This window comes from Lontra canadensis, unplaced genomic scaffold (assembly GCF_010015895.1).
Source record: "Lontra canadensis isolate GAN:19392208 unplaced genomic scaffold, GSC_riverotter_1.0 scaffold142, whole genome shotgun sequence".
Taxonomy (NCBI): domain Eukaryota; kingdom Metazoa; phylum Chordata; class Mammalia; order Carnivora; family Mustelidae; genus Lontra; species Lontra canadensis.
The window spans coordinates 126,647-141,686 of NW_022631136.1; the positions used below are offsets into that span (position 1 = coordinate 126,647).

Consider the following 15,040-nt stretch of genomic DNA (forward strand, 5'->3'; position numbering starts at 1 on the left):
GTGGTAGGGCCTTCTCAGAGTCTTTTGCATTATGGTCACTGAATTTTATCGGTTTTTAAAAATCAATTTTAAGAGGATTTTTTCTTCTTTTAATAAAAGGATGAACTAGTTAACAGTTCTGGAAATTATTAAATCTTGTTTATATAACTGTCAGAAGCCCTATTTGTTGACTTAATTGCCTAATTTCAATGACATAAATAGCCTTTTCCTCCTTTCTTTAGCCTGATTTAAAGAGTTGTGAAATTATTCTATCATTTAGTAACTTCAGTATAGACTACAAAAACAGGCTAATGGATACCAGAAATTCAGTTTCTTTTCTTTTCCACACTCCCCATTATGTAGAGCAATTTATTAAAGTCAAGAGACTTGATTTAGGGGAGAATCACTGTGTGTTGAGATAATTCTTGGTATAGAAAGTATTCCACTTTTGGGTCCACAGAATTTGGATCAGATGTGAACAAATTCTCAACACTGCAGACTCAAACACGAGAAAATACCAAAAACCTCAGGATAAAGGGCCAATCACAGAAGATTCGCAGATTAGATTATATCTGTCATCTACCATCCAACAGAGAATAGATCCTTGTGAACCACCACCCAGCAGAGATCATCTCTCAATGTGCATTTCATCAAAGCAAAACCAGAATTCCACACTGATACCACTGATGGGAAAAAATAATTGACAGTGTATAAATGAGAAAGAAGACGACTTATCTAAGAATTACACATAGTATGTAAAAATCATAGAGCTCAATTTCTGCTCCTGAGGTTCAACAGAAAAATCAAGGGAACATGAACCAATGGCTGTAACACAAGGTGCCCCTGTCAGATGCAGAATTCTCTTGGCTAGAATGATGTGTCAATATGTTTTTTGTGGAAATAGCTGCCAAAAACTATAAAGGAATAATACAGTGTTGAGTGATGGTTGATTTTATGTGTTAATTTGCCTAGGTCACAGCACCCAGATATTTGGCCAAACAATATTCTAGATGTTCTTGTAAAGGCATTTTTAAGTGAGATTAACATTTAAACTGGTAGACTTTCATTAAAGCAGATTTTAGTCTATTGACTAAATCTAGGCCCTCCATAATGTGAGTGGGCTTCACCCAGTCAAAGGCCTTAGTAGAGAAAGACTAACCTTCCTGAAAGAGAAAATTTTGTCAGCAGAATGCCTTTGGAGTCAAACTTAGCCTTTTTGGGTCTCTAGCCTAACATCCTATCCTGCAAGGCCAAAGCCTCCACAGTTGTGTGATCCAATTCCTTAAAATAAGTCTCTGTCTTCCTTACTCTATGATCCATCTATCTTATCAATTAGTCTATCTGCCTACCTACCTACTTACCTACCTACTTATCGGAAGTGCTAAGGATGAATTAGTATGTTGTATATATTAGTTCTGAATTGATTGCTTATCTGGAGAATCCTGACTAATACAGACAACATACTAATTCACCCTTGCTATTTTAAGAGAGAGGGGAAGAGGAACAAACCTCTGGGACTAGTGAGTTTCTTCTCCCTCTGGGTAAACTGGAACAAAGAGGACACGCTAGCCAGTCTTCTCTGCGCGGGTTGACAGGGCTCCACAGAAATCAATTACAGGTATATAAAAATATCTTGGCAGTTTAGTAGAGGAGTAGATGCAGAGATATCCTACTGCTTAATGCCCACCATGTCATCTGTTGTACCTCCCTGCTAAGTCAGGAGGACAACACTCCCCTTATTAGATGACCAAAGATAAGTATAGAAAGTGTGTTGTGCTAGCAAGAGTATGAGGAAAAGAATTCTCCTAGTTAGAAAAATAAATTGAACTATAAATTGGTACCACTACAATTGATGGCAAATTTACAGGATTTATTATTTACATTAAAAAACATACTGTAACCACTATGACAGAGCAATTGCACTTATAGAACTCTATCCTATAGAGATACTTGTGTAAGTGGCAAAAGAGATGGGTACACGGATGATGACTGCAGGATTATTGGATTATTGTAAAATCAACTTATTTTTATTTTTATTTTAAGATTTAAAAAAAAAAAACTTACTTATTTGACAGAGATCACAAGTAGGCAGAGAGGCAGGCAGAGAGAGAGGGGAAGGCAGGCTCCCTGCTGAGCCAAGAGCCCAATGTGGGGCTCGATCCCAGGACCTTGGGATCATGACCTGAGCCAAAGGCAGAGGCTTTAACCCACTGAGCCACTCAGGCACCAGATCAACTTGTTTTTAAAAATAAAATGTAAAAGTTTAAGTAACAGTACAAAGAAATGCCTTCATCAAAAATAATGCAGAAGATAATGATAACAATGCTCACAATTCCACTGATAGCATTATTGATTGAACACTTACTAAATACAGACACATCCCGCAAGATGCTATTATGCAGTTGAAAAATTGAGGTACATAAAATTTGTTACTAGCCCAAAAAAACAAGATCCCATCCCACAAAACATGCTCTTCAGGACAGATTACATCAAGCCTCTCTTGTTCCTTGTTTCTCAGAACTTCTCTGTCTCCTATGTTTCTTCTGGCAGATCTTCGGGGAGGTCAGGGGAGCTCCAGAAGGGGCCCTTATATCACTTGAAGGGAGGGAAATGAGGTATTTCGCGCTTTGCTGAAGCGAATCTGCGAAAACCAAACCTAAGTAAAAAAAACCCCACACCGTCCCTGGGTGGGTTTGAACCACCAACCTTTCGGTTAACAGCCGAACGCGCTAACCGATTGCGCCACAGAGACACAATGTGTTCTCTTTCTTCCTTATAATAGTGATTCCTCCCGAATCGCAAATGGCCACCAGTCCCTGCTGTGTGATTCGGCAGGCTCCAAAGCCTTGGAAAACCGGAGATCAGAGTGACAAATCAAGCCGTCTTTCGGGTTTGAAACCAGTGCATTGGGTGATTCCGAAACTGGGGAAAGCAAACGGCCTCGCCCCGCCTTGCCCCTCAGAAGCCAGAACCTTTGGAGACACCCGGACCGCGACCCCGCCACCCCTCTACGCCCTAGGCTATGTCGAGGGGGGGCCCAAGGGAAGTTGAATTGACATTCAATTAGGACTAGCTGAATTAACGCATTTTAGAGTTTGAGCATACAAAGGGACAATGGCTACACCACATCTATATATGTTATGCAGTATGTTATGTATACATAAATATATAAAAATATAGATAGAATATTTAAAATATACAAATATATATAGACTATATATAAAATATATAGAATATATAGACTTTCTCTCTCTATATATAGACTCTGATGAACTCTGGTCCTCCAGCTGCAGCCGCCCCCCAGGAAGTAGCCGGCTAGAAGTCTGCAGATTTGTAGAAAGTCAGGCTTTTAACTCTAGTAACAATCCAGGAAGCTAAAAAATAAAGTTGTCAAACAACTGGCTCAAAATGGCCAGGATTTGATTAATAACTTAATAATTAATTACTTCCCTAATTTTTATCCCCATTGCAACCTAGGACCACCCAGAGAAAGTCAAATATGCCCGCTAACCAGTCATACAGGACGCTCAGATTCTAGTTACCTACTTACAGCTTTCCCATGCCAACAGCCTCCAAGGAGGGCACACCTTAAGTCCTCCCTTTTTCCTACTATAAAGCTTTCCCACTCCCCCCGCAGCTTTAGACTCTTTTAAAACGCAAGTGACCATGGCTGATGGCCTTGCTTTAGCAAGTTCTGTATAAACAGTCTTTACTTTTCTCCTTTGGTTGGTCTTCATTTTTTTCCCCCGTACATTGTCACTGTTAAGCTTTTAATCCTTTGAAGAACTCTGAGAACTGAAATAGAAAAATGTTTTTAAACGGGGGAAGTTCTATTCTAAAGATTTTTTTTAAGATTTTTTTTTTTTTTAAGATTTTATTTATTCATTTGACAGAGAGAGAGAGAGAGCACAAGCAGGCAGGGAGGCAGGCAGAGAGAGAGGAGGAAGCAGGCCCTCCGCGGAGCAGAGAACCCGATGCGGGGCTGGATCCCAGGACCCTGGGATCATGACCTGAGCCGAAGGCAGAGGCTTTAACCCACTGAGCCACCCAGGCGCCCCTTTTTTAAAGATTTTACTTATTTATTTGACAGACAGAGATCACAAGTAGGCAGAGAGGCAGGCAGAGAGAGGGGGATAGGAAGCAGGCTCTCCGCCAAGTGGAGAGCCTGATACGGGGCTCGATGCGGGGCTCGATCCCAAGATCCTGGGATCATGACCTGAGCTGAAAGCAGAGGCTTTAACCTACTGAGCCACCCAGGCGCCCCTAACGATTTTATTTTTGTCAACTGATTTCGAAGCCTGCAATGTCCCATGGGCTGGGCAGCAGAGGGACCTACAGCGCACCATCTGTGCAGCTTAAACTCCAGGGCTCAATTCAACCGCATTCCGCATTCTGCCTTCAGTGGGGTCCACAGGGTCAGTGTGAGGGAGCAGGAAAAGGGTCGAGGCCAAAAGGGAACCTTCAGGTGACTGGAAAGAAGTAGGAGAGGCATGATTGAAGACAAGGAGACCTCCCAAGAGGCTTGTGGAGATGCACTGGCCAGATCCTGAGAGATGAGAATGGTTTTTTATTTTGTATCAGAATGGGGAGAGAGAAATGGAGAGAGAGGACCCAACAGAGAGAAAAGTGCAAGAACCTGTAGTTGTTCAAGAATAAAGCAAGAAAATATTGTGAATATTTTGCATCAAAAACATTAAAGGACACACACCAATTGCCAGCATCTTTGCTGTGTGCTGTGATGGTATAGTGGTTAACACTCTGCATTGTGGTTGCAGCAACCCTGGCTTGAATCTGAGCCACAGCAGTATTTGGCCTTTGTGAAGGCTCTTTGTGTTGTGCACTTAAGACCCTGATTGTGTTCTACATGAATTAGACTTCAATATGTACAATTAGAATGAAAGTTGGGTTGGAGGGGCAGAGAATGGTATGGAAATTGGGTTTTATTAGATTTTATTGTACAAACTCATAAAAAGCTCATTGTCATAGGGTCTAAAAAGGTCCCATCAACAGCTGCAATATCTCAACCAGAAAAACGTTCATGTCTACACTGTTATATAAGTGGAAGCTACAGATGGCTCTTTCTCTTTTGGGATAGCTCTGTGCATGCTCAGATATAGGGCATGGTTCTGGAAGACAGAATACCTGACCCCAGTTTAGTGCACAATAGGGTTTCCTCCCCTTATAACTGCAAAGTATTAGGGAGCCACCGCAAACCTTGATCTTGGGCCACAAAAAGTGGTAAGGGGATTAACACCAGGGCTAAAACACGTACCAAATGTGTTCAAGAAAGATGCCGGATACTGCCATGACTCAGATTCGAGCCGAGGTTGCTGCGGCCACAGCACAGCGTACTAACCACTATATGATCACGGCACACCATATACCCGACTGCATCTGGCGTGCCTCCTTTAGCATTTTTGATGTAAAAACATCCACACCTAGTTAAAGCTATACAAAATTTCCATCAGCCCAGAAACATCAGTACAGCCCTTTCCAGCCAATTCCTACCTACTTGTGCTGTGTTTAAGCAAACCATTCTGATTTTTTGTTGTTGTTTTGAAAGGGCCTTATTTATATTTTAGCAACAAGTTAGATAAGTAACTTTGTTAACTGGCAATCAGGATTTTGAGCCCAAGAGAAAAGAAAAAAATCACAAGACCCCAAACAGGCATAATCATTGTTATTTTTAAGAATTAATTTATTTTTTAAAAGTAATCTCTACACCCAGCATGGGGCTAGAACTCACGATCCCTGAGATGAAGAATCTGATGCTCTACGGACTGAGCCAGGTGTCCCAAATCACTGTTATTTTTTTAAAAGAAGATTTATTTATTTATTTTTGATAGAGATGGAGTAAGGTGGGGGTAGGAGAGAGGGAGAGAGAATCCTGAGGTAGACTTCCCACTGAGTGTGAAGCCCAGCTCGGATCCAATCCCAGGACCCTTAGATCATGACCTGAACCAAAATCAAGAAATAGTGCCTCAACCCATGAAGCCACCCAGGCACCCCACTGTCATTTTCCAGTGAACATTTTATATATGCAAAATAAATTCAGTTACAATGTACTATAGCACTGTGAACTGAACTAATCTAAAAGCGACATCACAAAGTTCCATGATTATCCAGAGTATCCAGGTTTTTATCTTTAATACCATTCCCAGAAGGCGGTGATTCATTAACAATCCACTAGGGTCTTTTAAAAACACCCACAGCTGGCTTGAAGGAATTCCCACTGGCATGTGATACTTTGAGTATGAGAAAGAACTGTGATTTTTGTGCAGGGGTCAGTGAACTAGGGCCTGCTGGCCAAATCCCACACACAGCTTGTTTAGTAAATAAAGTTTTATTGGAACACAACCATACTTATTCATGTATGTATTATCTATGGCTGCTTTTGTAATCCAATTGCAGAGTTGAGTAGTTTCAACAAAGCCTAAAATACTTACTACTGGGCACTTTACAAAAGAAAGTTTGCTGACCCCAGTCTAGTGGATTGACTTAATTAAGTAATACTGGAGCCGGTGAAGTCATTTGCATGCTGAAGTATTTAAGTTCAATGTAACTTACTTTAAAATGGTTCAACAAAAACATAATAATTAAGTAGATTAAACGGTTCTGATTTCTATCTCCAGAGGTTAATATTGACTATTTCTAAAATTCACAGAAGTGAATGTATTTTTTTTTCTGAGATGCATCCATGCTGTTGAGTTTATTATTACAGTGTTCTTGATGAATGTTATTCCTGTGCTCATACTGCTATTGATGGATACTTGGATAATTTATAGTTTTGGCCATTGTGAACAAGGTTCTTACACATGTGCATTCATTTTTTGAGTATATACTTTGTAGCGGAATTGTTGGGTCATGGGGTCGGTGTAAATTTAACTTTATTAGGAACAGCCAATTTTCCAGAATGTGTGATTTTACCTTGTCAACGGCAACGATAAGGAACTCTTGTCAGCAGTTGGTGTTCTCCCTCTTTAAAAGTTTACTGATTGCTTTGAGTGCATAAAGGTAGTATCTCACTGTGGTTTTAATTTGTGCTTCCCTAGTAAATAATGATATAAGTAAGCATCTTTCCTTATGTCTTTTGGCCATTTAGAAATTATCTTTTGTGAAGCAAGCCTATTCTGGTATTTTGCTAATTTTTAATGTTTTGGCTTTTATTATTGATTTCTAAAAGTTCTCTGTCCATTCAATTTGAGTCATGTTCAGATAAGAATATTGCAAATATCTTTTCCTACTCTATGGATTGCCTTTTTACTTTCTTATGGTGTTTGTTTTTTAAATTTATTTGACAGAGAGAGAGAGATCACAAGCAGGCAGAAAGGCAGGCAGAGAGAGGGGAAACAGGCTCCCTGCCAAGCAGAGAGCCCGATGTGGGGCTCAATGCAGGGATCGATCTCATTCCAGGACCCTGGGATCATTACCTGAGCCGAAGGCAGAGGCTTAACCCACTGAGCTACCCAGGTGCCCCTCTTATGGTGATTTTTGATAACATAAGTTTTTACTTTTGACGGAATCTGATTTATTTTTTCTTTTATTGTTAAGGTATCTTACTCTCTAAGACATCTCTTCTGCCCAAGACTGTAAGTACATTTTCCCACATTTTCTTCTAGAAATTTTAATGTATTAGTTTTCAGCTTTAAAAATTGTGATTAATTTTCTGACCTCAGCACAATACTTAACCACTTCGGCATAAGAATCTTTAGCTTGCTTGCAGATCACAAACCTCCCAGAAATTTTTATAACCTTTGATGTAAAAACATTCATAAATTTCCTGTTCTGCTCTTTGTTGATTACAGATCTTTGTGTTTCTATCGCTCACTCCTCTTTTGCCCTCTCTTTCCTTCTCTCTTCTCTTCTCACCCCTACCTACATCTGAGAAAATCAGAAATACCTAAGACTGAGAAGAAGAAAGATCTGATGATCTATCTGTGCTCAGGAGCACAGGCTCTAGTTTTTAAATCTGATTCTGTCCTTGTGTGGCCTTGGAGAAGTAACTTAAATTTTATGTGCCTCAATTCTTTCTTCTGTAAAATGGGGCTAATAAGGGGCACCTGGGTGGCTCAGTGGGTTAAACCTCTGCCTTCAGGTCAGGTCAGGTCATGATCTCAGGGTTCTGGGATCAAACCCCAAATTGGGCTCTCTGCTCAGGGGGGAGCCTGCTTCCCCTCTCTCTGTGCCTGCCTCTTTGCCTACTTGTGATCTTTCTCTCTGTCACATAAATATTTTTTTTAAAAAATGGGCTAATAAGAGTAGCTACTTCATTCTGTTGTTGGCTGTGCCTGAATTTAGTAGCTGCTCAATAATATCATAATCAGGATCATCATCCCCATTGTCATTATCCTCTGCATTATTTTTGAAAATAATTGTGCTGATATTTTGCACTTTAGTTTTGCTTCTCCTAGAAATTCCTGTGAATGGCATCATGGAGTATGTATGCTGTTGTATTCTGCATAATGTCTCCGAGTTTTATTTATATTGTGGAGTATGTAAAAATTCGTGCCTTTTGGGCGCTGGGTGGCTCAGTTGTTAAGTGTTTGCCTTCAGCTCAGGTCATGATCCTAGGGTCCTGGAATAGAGCCCCATATCTGGCTCCCTGCTCAGTGGGGAGCCTGCTTCTCCCTCTCCAGCCTCCCTGTGCTTGTGTTCCCCCTCTCGCTGTCTCTCTCTGTTATAAATAAATAAAATCTTAAAAAAAAAAAGCTCATTACTTTTTATTGCTGAGTAATATCCTATTATATGGATATACCACAATCTGTTTATCAGTGTCCGTATAGTGGACACATGAGTAGTTTCTAATTTGGGCTATTGAGAATGAAAACACTATGAACATTCTTTTTACAATCTTTTTGGTATGGACATATGTTTTCAGTTCTCTTGGAAGAGTATCTAGGTGAAGGATTTTATGGGAATAAAGGGATGTTTATGTAAATTTGTTTAAATGTATAAGAAACTATAAAGCCAAAATGCCTATAACACATTCCCACTAAAAATGCGGGAGAGTTCTAGTTGTTCCACATCTTCAGAAAGATTCGGTGTTTTTCAGACTTTTTTAGTGCTACTGGGTGCAGTGGTATCTCAAAGCAGTTTTAATATCTATATCCCTAAATAGTGATACTGAGCACTCTTTTATGTGCTTACTGGCCATTGGTATATCTTTCTGTCTGAAGTGTTTAAGCTTTTTCCCATTTTTAAAAAATGGGTGTTTCAGTTTCTAATATTGATTATAGGAGGTCATTTTATATTCTGGAGATAGGGTCTTTGTCAGATATGTTCTGTGAATATTTTGTCATGTTCTGTGAATATTTTGTCCCGGTCTGTGATTTGGCTCTGCCTTTTCACTGAATGGTATCTTTAATGAGAAGACATTTTTAATATTTTAATTATTTTATAATTTTAACATTTAATATTTTAAGTATGACTGTTGTTAAAGTCTAATTTAATATTTAATTAGACTAAAAGTTTAATATTTTTAAAGTCTAACTTATTATTTTTATATTTAATATTGTTAAAGTCTAACTTATCATTTTTCTTCTTTATGTTTTTGGTGTGTGATATTTATTTTGCTCACCACCAGGTCATAAGGATAGTCTCATGTATTTTCTTGTAAAACGTTATAGTTGTAGTGTGTATGATTTGGTCTATGATCCAACTCAAATTAGCTTTCATGTATATTGTAAAGTAGGGATTGTAGGTTTTTTTCACTATGTAGATATCTTGTTCCAATGCTATTTGTTGAAATGATAGTCCTTTCCCCATTGAATTGCTTTAGTGTCTCTTTTTGGAAAATAATTTGACCAGAGAAGGGAGGTCTATTTTACATGTCTCAATTCAGTTCTTTTTATTTACACATGTACCCTTCTGCCACTCCCACACGGTCTTGTTTATGTTAATAAGCAGCTTAGTAGTAAGTCTTAAAGTCTTCCAGGTTTGATTTTTTTCAGAGCTCAATAAATTTTGAAATGTGTACATAACAAAGTAGCCACCACACAAATAAAAATCTGCAGTCACTTAAGTTCTCTCATTTCATTGTAAGACATAGGTCCTCACATATTATATCTGATCCCTTTGCCAAAGACCCTCTATTGCAGCTCCCAGAAAAAATAAATCTCCAGTTTCCTTTAGAGACAAAATGTCTGCAACACTCAACCATGAATCTAGATTCTTATTGAAAAAAAAGTTCATTTTCCAGGTGTTTGGCTAGAGCAAACTTTTCTATTATTTATGACCATAAATACAATGTTTGGTTTGGAATTCTCTATTCTTTGTGTGGAGATCAAATTCCCAGGAGGGCCTCTAATTAACTGGACTGATAGTTGTTGACCATGAGGTTGAAATTGGAGGCTATGTAAAAATTGACTTTTTTAAAATTGCATTAGAAAAGATTAGGGAGAGATGCTGAGAAAGGTGTAAGGAAGAGTAGGTTGTAACTAGAATGTCGAATTTTGGTTCTTGCAGTGATTGTCAGGTTTTATAGAAAGAGAAGCTAGAGGTTACCTATCCAAGGGGGAAAAAACCTTTAGTGGAAACAACCACTAAATACTGGCCATTAAATACAGGCCATTTTATGATGCTTTCCCATTTATACATAATTTCTTTCCCATTTTTGTAAAACTGGCAGGCTTCATGTGCTTGTTCTATAACTTTTAAAATGTGTATTTAAATTAAAGCCTATGAAAATTAAACTATTCCTCACAAACGTCCTAAATTTATCTTAAATTCAACCAAAGATGCATTTAAAGTAACATTGGCCCAGCCTAAGAGACAAACCCACCTGGCTGAAGTGTAGTTCCTGGGAGTGTGTGATTCTCAGCTGTAACTGCTTTCTCTAGTTTCCCCCACACCTGGAAGACCTCATTCAAAACCTACCAGAAACCGTGTCTTTTGTTAAGAGATTTTAAAGTACTCTTACTTCAAGTAAGGGCATTAAAAATAAATTTACCAGTTGCATCCTTGGAATCCACGGAAAGCCCAAGGGGGATGACGTTCAAATGCCAAAAGGAGCAGGGGCTGCTTACTCGTGGGTGGCCAGGCCAAGGCTTTGGCTCCCACTGGAGAGGGGGACTCGACTCACCATCACCCGCGACCGAACCCCGATTTCATCTTCATGCGGTTTTTAGATGAGGAAAATCGCATGGAGTTAGTTCTTCTTTCTCTCGGCTCTGTTTCCACCTCTCCCGTTCCGTCTCTTCCAGAGCGTTCTGGGAAGCTAATATCGGACAGGACCGAAAGGGGAGGCTGCCCTTCTCCTCCGGGTCCCTCCCGCTGGGACGTCTTGGGTGCTCAGTCCGGCCGGGACGTTAGGGCCCGCGGGTGCGGACTGCTGGGCCGCGAGGGCAGCGGGCGCGGAGCCCGCGACTTCGCCGCCGGCGGCCGCGCGCATCCCATGCGCGTCGCAGGTCCGACCTATTTCATTGACGCCGCCCGCAGTTGGCGTGCGGGCGGCACTCAGGAGTGCGGGCCTCCGACCCGCGAGATGGGCCGCGCTGGAGGGGCCCGGCCCTGCCCCTGCCCCTGCCCCTCGAAGCGGGGCGGGGAAGAGGCTCCAAGGCTGCCCAGCCCGGGGTCCGAGCTTAGTCCTCGCCGCCGGTGTCGAGAGAGTTGTTCGCCACAGGCGGGCCGCTGGGAGAAGAACGTGTGGTTCCGAGACCGCGACCGAGAAGAGAAGAAACACGCCTTCGAACAGAGCGGCTGTGTGGCGCGGGAGAAAGGCCGGCGTCGAAAAGGACTGTTCCGGCCGAGCGTGCAGAGCAGCGGCTAAGGTAGGGGGCAAGCGCAGCGCGGCGGGTTGTAGGGGGGCGGGACCCCGGATCCGGTTCGGGCCCCGGAAGCTTCTTGAAAGCGGGCTCGATCTGCGCCGCCTGGGTTGCTGCGTCCCCCGGAGTCTACCAGCTGATGTTGGGGACCCCGGGGTGTCACGCCGGGCGCCTTGCGCTGCCGGGTCCTCTTTGCGACTTGGTGTTGGCGCGCGGCCGCCTCACGAAGGCGCGTTCTCAGGGTGGTTCTGAGCGGCCGCCAGGAGGGGATTGATGCCGGGACTTGTGGACCTGGCGGGGGGGCTCGGGGCGCGTCTGCTGTCCCGCCGAGCTATCGGTCTTTCTTGTGGGGCTCTTTTTTTTTTTTTTTTTTTTGAGAAAGCAGGGAGGGAATGGACTTAGGGGAGAATTCCTTTCAAGAGCGGGAGGCAAGGTAAAGGCAGATCCGGGCGGCTTTTCTAGAGAGATCAGGCAAGAGCTAACTCCTCTCAGAGCATTTTTTTATATTGCCTTTCTGCGGTTCCCTGGTGGTCTAGTGGCTAGGATTCGGCGCTTTCACCGCCGCGGCCCGGGTTCGATTCCCGGTCAGGGAATGGGTCGTTGTCTTACTGTTTGTTGAGCTCTGTGTGTTTTGGTTTGGTTTGTTGTTTCCCGTTCCTGAGACTGGCGGGAAAATAGAGCTCACTATTTTTTGAGGCTACATTCCAGAAAGTAGAACTGCTAAGTGAAATGGAGAATTTCAGACTCTATCTCTATACTACCCACCAACCTGTAAGCACCAATTATATGCCGCAACTTGTATGATACTTCATTCCCCCACCTCCCATTTAAAACTAGCACTATGAATTATCTGTGTTTTAAATATAATCTCAAACTTTATTTACCACCAACCAACCTCTTCAGAGTTAATTTTCCCATAGCTTTGAGTCCACAAGGGACAAATAAACTGGAAGAATTGCCTATTATCTCAGCGCTCTTGAAGTCTCCATGTTCTGCTCCGGTGTTTACCTTTTCTTCCACGTAAGATTAGTTGTAGTAAACGTTTAAGTCTGGACTTTTTGCCTGAGTGGTCTTTCGGATTCTAAATTTTGTGGCTATGGAGCTGTTACTTGAATAGTTTCATGGGCATATTTCACCTTGAGGAACTTGGGGAAGTGGTGCACAGGAGGGTCCCTAAATCCATCTTCAGAAGTGTTGGGAGAAATAAATGAGCACCAGAAATGAAGATGACAGCTTCTGAAGACCTAACAATGGTTGGAAGCAGAGCAGATTTTTAAAAACCAGAGAGAAGTTGTTTCAATAATTCAATGTTCGTTTTGATGGCCACTTTATTTTTTTAAAAGGAAGATAGGAGTTATCTCACTCTTAATTTCTGCTCGGTCATGATCTCAGGGTGGTTGGGATCCAGCCCTGCCTAGGGCTACATGCGGGCCTGGATCCTGCTTAAGAGTCTCTCTCTCCCTTTCCCTTTGCCTTTCCTTTCGTCCACCCCTAATACCCTGCTCAGCTCTCTCTCTAAAAAAAAAATGAAGGAAGATAAGAGTTATTTTATTATTTTAATTATTTGTTTTTTAAAAATTTAAATTCAATTAATCAACAAATAGTACATCATTAGTGTCAGATGTAGAGTTCAATAATTCATCAGTTGCTCATCACACTAGGTGTGCCCTCTTTATGGCCCATCCGGCAATTACTCCACCCCCCACCCCCCACATCCCCTCCAGCAACTCTCAGTTTGTTTCCTATAGTTGAGTCTCTCATGGTTTGTCCCCCTCTCTGATGACTTCCCACGCAGTTTTCCCTCCCTTTCCCTATGACACTCTTCTCTGTTTCTTATGTTCCACATATGAGTGAAATCAGTAATTGTCTTTCTCTGATTGACTTATTTTGCTCAATATAATACCCTCCAGTTCCATCCATGTCGATGTAAATGGTAAGTATTCATCCTCTCTGTTTATTTATTTTTAGTAATTTTGACACCCAGTGTAGGGCTCAAACTGAGGACCCGGAGATCAAGAGTCGCTTACTCTTCTGGCTGAGCCAACCAGGGGCCTCCACTTGATCTGTTTTGATGAGAACATTAGTGGAGGGAATTTGCTTTATTGGATCAGTAATTTTTCTATATTTTTATTTCTTTCTAAAGGAAATTCAGTGATAATAAGAAGTTAATAATATAATAATAAACAATAAAAATAGTAAGATTTAATAATAAAATTTCCCATCTTACATTATCCACACTGATATAGTTGGCTTATGCTGTCATGTGTTGCACACTGTATAACATTACCTGACGAGCTGTGTTCAGCGACACAGTAATACATACCGTACTGCAGCTATTTATGTTTCCAAAAATGAAGTATAGTAGGAAGGTGTTGTAACCTCTTAGTGTAGCCCTGAGATTAACTGAATTTATGCCGTGTTCTCACGTACTTTAGAGGGCTATGCTATAATAGTAAAATGGCCTCCCTTGGTCAGTTGTTGCCCATTTCCTGACCCAGTATGATACACAGGAATGACCATGGGGGAAAATGGCTTTTTGAAGGACTTACCTAATCTATCTCTCTTATTGTTATTTGGAATGAGATCAGAAAAGCAAAGGGAAATATTCATGTAGAAATTTTTTTCCTCCTTCCCAACCCTTAATTTCCAGTGGAGGAGCAAACACTTTTCTCATCCTTCACATACCAGGATAGATACTGAGCTTCCTTTTCTAATGGTTGAGGACACACTATAATAAAACATCATAAGAAAGGGTGTGGGTTCTGCTGCCCCTTTCCTACCTGACCATCAGAACTGTCAGCCTGGCTGGTGACAAGGGGAGCTTCTAATCCTGCATCTATCTGCCTTTTTTTCCCTGGCACTCTCCGTTCAAAGAACTTGTACCATCGGATTCATTTGGGGAAGTTTAGTTGGTGGTTTTGTGCTTAGAAGGAAAACCCTCTAAGACCTTTAACTGACCGGTTTCCTAGGCTTCCCTCTACTGTGACACAAGCCCTACCAATAACAAATTGTGATTATATACATGTTGCCACTTTTCTTGGTGTGTATATCTCCCTCAGGAACCCTGGCACCCATCAGGGAACCTAGGTTATTGGCAGAATGAGATTTGGGAATTCTTTGGTCCTCTGGCCAAACACCACCAGTTAGTGCTCTAATTCCACCATTTTTGAAATTATACTCACTGTTTTTTAAACACTGTTTATTTTGGACAGTTCAGTTTGGAGGTAATGGAGATTATTACTTTAATGTTATTTCTGTACTTTTCAAACTTTAAACCATAGTGTAGATTTTTCATCAAA

General features: G+C 41.4%; 1 protein-coding gene and 2 non-coding genes across 5 annotated transcripts in view; 1 reads left to right on the forward strand and 2 right to left on the reverse strand.

Annotated features, from left to right (window-relative positions):
- LOC116858798 (myomegalin) overlaps nt 1-11,117 on the reverse strand; it is a 46,585-nt gene extending 35,468 nt beyond the window's left edge. For all 3 annotated transcript variants that reach the window (XM_032843700.1, XM_032843697.1, XM_032843704.1), the window contains exon 1: nt 11,060-11,117. The gene's annotated coding sequence lies outside the window, so the exon portion shown is untranslated. The remainder of the gene's footprint in view (nt 1-11,059) is intronic.
- Nucleotides 2,658-2,731, reverse strand: TRNAN-GUU. The gene has a single exon. It is a non-coding gene; the product is annotated as a tRNA-Asn (tRNA).
- A 1,145-nt stretch (nt 11,118-12,262) lies between the features above and the next one.
- Nucleotides 12,263-12,334, forward strand: TRNAE-UUC. The gene has a single exon. It is a non-coding gene; the product is annotated as a tRNA-Glu (tRNA).
- The last annotated feature ends 2,706 nt before the right edge of the window (nt 12,335-15,040 follow it).